The 5,251-nt window shown below is 47.2% G+C and overlaps 1 long non-coding RNA gene across 2 annotated transcripts in view; it reads left to right on the top strand.

Moving 5' to 3' along the window:
* LOC126508211 (uncharacterized) overlaps nt 1-5,036 on the top strand; it is an 8,430-nt gene extending 3,394 nt beyond the window's left edge. For both annotated transcript variants that reach the window (XR_007593754.1, XR_007593753.1), the window contains exon 4: nt 2,445-5,036. This is a non-coding gene — a long non-coding RNA (uncharacterized lncRNA). The remainder of the gene's footprint in view (nt 1-2,444) is intronic.
* Nucleotides 5,037-5,251: the final 215 nt, after the last annotated feature.

Raw genomic sequence — 5,251 nt, 5'->3', positions numbered from 1 at the left:
ACACCTTTAATTCCAGCACTCGGGAGGCAGAGGCAGGCAGATCTCTGTGAGTTCAAGACCAGCCTGGTCTACAGAGCTAGTGCCAGGACAGGCTCCAAAGCCACAGAGAAACCCTGTCTCGAAAAACAAAAAACAAAAAAAAAAAAAAAACAAAATAAAAAAAAAAGAATCGTTCTATTGACAGAACCTACCCCACCCAATTAAGCTGTTAATGGAGAGCTATCTGTTAGCAGAACCCGCCCCACATTCCAAACTATCTAGAGAACTAGGTGTGTCAACTCCTGACTTCTTGGCCTACCTACCAACTGAACGTAACCTCCTTGCCTGTGTGACGAAGGTGAACCACGTGACCTGGACCACACGGCGAGATCCCCTGCCCCTGCCCCCCAAGCACCTCATCCAGGGGCTATATAAGCAGCAACCAGGACCCTAATAAACGGAGGCTTCAACAAATCTTTGCCTAGCCTTCTTCCTCTTTCCTAGCTCATATCTTACAGATAGCACCTCTCCAGGACCCTGGAATAGCTGAACTGCCAGGCGGGTTACAAACCCTACACTAAGTAACCCACCCAAGGCAATCTACATCTGCCAGGACAGCCAGAGCTACACAGAGAAACCCTGACTCAAAAACCCAAACAAAAAGAGAGAGAGAGAGAGAAAGAGAGAGGTTGATTTATGTATGCTTATGTATGCTTTGTTGCTTACATGAGACTGAGTTAACTATCACGAGAAAAGTTTTCACAAATTTGTGCAGTGCTTAACTAGGCCTAAAATAAATTACTAGGGGTCAGACTCCCAAAGTTTGGATCATTACCAGCTACTTCCTTCTGGCCTCCCTCCAATGGTCAACTTGCTGGCTGTGGAGGTCACGAAGGCAACTGCATGTTTGCATGTATGTCTGGTGCCCATGGAGGCCAGAAGAGGGATTGGATTCCTGAGAACTGGAGTTACAGACGGCTGTGAGCTGCCATGTGGGTGCTGGGAATGGAACCTGGATCCTCTGAAAGAGCAGCCAGTGCTCTTAACTGCTGAGCCATCTCTCCAGCTCCCATTTTCTTGATTAATAATTGAAGTGGGAGGGCCCATCCCACTGTGGGTGGTGTCAGCCCTGGGCAAGTGGTTCTGGGGTACTTAAAAAAAAAAACAAATTGAGCAAGCCAAAAGCAGGAAGCTAATTGTTAATATTCCTCCCTTGGTTTCTGCATCAGTTTTGCCTCCGAGTTCCTGGCCTGACTCCCTCAGTGACGGGACGTGACCTGAGAGTCGAGTGGAACTAAGCCCTCCTCCCTGAGTTGCTTTTGGTCATGGTGTTTTTCACAGCATGAGGATCCTAACTAAGAAAAGAGACTAATTCCATTCTTCTATATGTGGCCATCCAAGCAGGGCAGTGGTGGCGCACGCCTTTAATCCCAGCACTCAGGAGGCAGAGGCAGGCGGAGCTCTGTGAGTTCGAGACCAGCCTGGTCTACAAAGGGAATTCCAGGACAGGCTCGAAAAGCTACAGAGAAACCCTGTCTCGAAAAACCAAAAAAAAAAAAAAAAAAAAAAAAAACCATGTGGCCATCCAATTTCTCAGCACCATTTGTTGAACAGACCTTTTATTCTCAAAGCATGTTCTTCACACAATTGTCAAACGCAANAAAAAAAAAAAAAAAAAAAAAAAAAAACCATGTGGCCATCCAATTTCTCAGCACCATTTGTTGAACAGACCTTTTATTCTCAAAGCATGTTCTTCACACAATTGTCAAACGCAATCTGTGGGGCGGAGATGTTTCTTGGAAGAATACTTCTGGTAGAATACTCTGCTAATGCCTGAAGTTCATGGCTTCCCTCTCCAGCACTGAGGAAGCTGGTAGCCCATGCCTTTATGCTGGGGGGGGGGGGGGGGGGGAGGATCAGGAGATCGGGGTCATCCTGAATTACATAATGAGTTCAAACCCAGCCCGAGCTACATGACACCCTGTCTCCAAAAATCAAAAAGAAGCCTGTGGTGGTGGTGGTACACACCTTTAATCCCAGCACTCAGGAGGCAGAAGCAGGAGGATCTCTGTGAGTTCAAGGCTAGACTGGTCTATAGAGTTCTAGGACAGCCAGGCCTACCTAAAGAAACCCTTTCTTAACTCCCCCCTCCCATCCCAAATAAAAGGAAGAAAGAAAAACAGTCAACATCAATTTTGGGCACCCTCACATATGTGTACGCACGTGTACACACAACCACAGGATAAAAATACAAAAACAAGTATGGTAGAGAGGGGGTAGAGGAAAGCACTTGATGCTAGCCTTTGAAGCCCGTATATGAACACAAAGGGCACGTGTACCTACACACTCATGTATACACACACACACACACACTCCAAAACAAAAATAATCCTTAAGAAAACCCTAAACTTCCTGAATGTATACAGGACTTCTTCTCAAGGTCTCTCCTTTCATGTTCCCAACAGATCCTGGCTGATGCCCTATGTTCTGGGCAGGAAATAAGACTGCCTGCTGAGGAGGAGACCTTCTCTGAGATGCTGAGCAAAACTTCTGACTGTGTGTCACTGATGACCAGAAGTCAAGAGTTCTGCTAAGAGGACCATGCCCCTTTGCTGTTGATGCACCCTGCTCCCTGTGTGTGCCTGGCCCCTCTCACAGTGCCCTTCCACCTGTCAACACAAAGGTGAGCGAGCCCTCGCCTGGCTCTGTCCAGGACAGAACTTCCCCAAAAGGGTTAATACCAGAAAAACCACCCAAGACAGCTCTCCAGTTTCTAGCACCTTCCCTGCGAAACTGGAGGAGCCTGGCAAAGCCACAGGTCCTTTCAGCCAGAGCCAGAGTTCTGCAGTTCCCAGAGGGGGCTCTTGAGCTCCAGGGGACAGTTATGGTGACCTTAAAAGGAACAGAAGCAAGCGTCTCATAGCCTGTGCGGAAGAGGCCTGTGACACAGATGAGCAAAGACAAAGTGATGCAGGGTGCTCGCTCGCTCTTGGGTGCTCGCTCTTGGAAGCACTGGTTCCTAAGTTTGGAGGAACTAAGTTTGGTTCCTAGACCCCTTCAAGAAGTGCAAGAAAAAGCCAGAAAATAGCAGACGCACCCACGGGTGTGCACTTCTGATGCCCCCAACTTCTGTTAGCTTGGCTATGGCGTCCTGCCCAGATTAGCAAACTGTGCTTTGGGCACGGATTCCAGAGATTGGTCCTGTAGCAACACCCACACACTCAGCATCCCTGTTGGAGCCCTGCGTGTCAGTGGAAGAATTTGGGAACAACCTAAATGTCAATCAGCTGGACAGTAATGAAATTGGGTGTGATATTTAAACTATAAATGCTCAGCCCAGCCCTTGGGAAGAGCACAGAAACTCTCAGACATAGCGACACATGGTTGTAATTCCAGCACTTGGGAAATTAGGCCAAAGGATTGCCATGAATTCTAGGCCAGTCTGGATTATATAATTGAGACCTTGTCTCAAAATAATAATAACAACAACATTAATAATTGGGGCTAAAGTTTAAATTGAGGGCCAGGCAGTGGTGACACACGCCTTTAATCCCAGCACTTGGGAGGCAGAGGCAGGTGGATCTCTGTGAGTTTGAGGCCAGCCTGGTCTACAGAGCGAGCTCCAGGATAGGCTCATAAGCTACAGAGAAACCCTGTCTAGAAAAAAAAAATTAATTGTAAAAAAATGAATAAATGTTAAAAGTTAAAAAAAATAAATGAATGAAACTGCTTTGCCACCATTAGGGCACAGTATGCCAATGAATGCAAATGGATTCAATTCAGAACAGGAGCGCTGGGGAGCTGGGTTGTGGGTCTGCGGGACATGCATACTGAGCATGCGTGAGGTCCTGGTCTGATGCCTACCACCACACGGACACACAAGGAAGCCTTGAGGTGACATACAGAGACCTGCCTACAAGTGGGATCTATGGACCCGGAAGCAGGGAAAGAGCTACTGTCTAGGGTGTGTGAGCCCAGACCCCGTTAGGAGATTTGACACACACAGAGGGACCTTGGCACAGGCAGCATGGATGGCCAGCATGGCCACCTCCTTCCAGGAGTCTATGAATATCCCAGGACAGTGTCCAAACAGGGCAGACTTTGAATTGGAAGGAAACAGAAGCCTCTCTGTCTTTGCTGGACTCCTGAGTTCAGTTGTGGTTATACTAAACAGAGCAAGAGCCTGGAGCCCAGGATGGTAATTCTCAGCCCACGCTTCCCTTTGGAGATTTTACACGTGATTTTTTTAAATTTATTTTTATTTTATGTGCATTGGTGCTTTGCCTGCATGTATGCCTATGTGAGGGTGTCTGGAGTTACAGACATTGTGAGCTGTTATGTAGATGCTGGGAGTTGAACCCGGATCTCTGGAAGAGCAATTAGCCCTCACAGGGCAGTTCACAACCTTCTGTAACTCCAGTTCCAGAGAAGGAGATCAGTGTCCTCTTCTAGACTCCATGGCAACTGGGAACAAGGGCTCCACAGACATACATGTAGGCAAAACACCCAGGCATATAAGCTTTTAGGGGAAAATAACTAACTCTTAATTTGATTAAAATATATGCAAATAAGAATGCAGATACACAACAAAGCTTTTACACAGCAAGTGTAGCTTCAGAGGTCAAATTCCCAGACTGTCTAGGAAGAGCCCCAGCGACAGCTCCCGGGGCAAGTATGGCATTCACAAGTAGCTTGTTCTGTTTTCCTCTCCACTGACCTGCTCTGAGCCTCCCTGGGAACCTCTTTCTCTTTTAAGCATTATCCTCCTCTAGGAGTAGTAAATGATTATGTGGTCATTGACCTATTCCTGTTACCACAATGTAATCCTGCCTTGTTTTTTGAGACAGAGTCTCTCACCAGGACCTGGAGCTCACTGATTTATCTAGGCTGGCTGGGATTCTCCTGTCTCAGCCTCCCCACCACTGGGATCACAATTTGCCATACCTGGCTTTTTTGTTTTGTTTGTTTGGTTGGTTTTTTGTTTGTTTGTTTGTTTGTTTTTCCGAGACAGGATTTTCTGTGTACAGCCCTGGCTGTACTGGAACTTGCTCTATAGCCTAGGCTGGCCTCAAACTCACAGTGATCGTCTGTCTCTGTCTCCTGAGTGCTGAGATTAAAGGCATGCACCACCACTGCCTGGCTCATTCCTTGCTTTTAAAAAATTACATTTGTGTGTGTGTGTGTGTGTATGTGTATGTGTGTGTGTGTGTGTGCGTGTGTGCGTGCACGCACACACCTGCATACCGTGCCACACATGTGGAGAACAGAGGGC

The sequence above is a fragment of the Alexandromys fortis genome, unplaced genomic scaffold, assembly GCF_014885135.2.
Source record: "Alexandromys fortis isolate MF-2015 unplaced genomic scaffold, M_Fortis_MF-2015_v1.1 scaffold_88, whole genome shotgun sequence".
NCBI classification, from domain to species: Eukaryota; Metazoa; Chordata; class Mammalia; order Rodentia; family Cricetidae; genus Alexandromys; species Alexandromys fortis.
The sequence above is the reverse complement of the archived record's forward strand: the minus strand, read 5'-3'. Positions and strand labels throughout refer to the sequence as shown.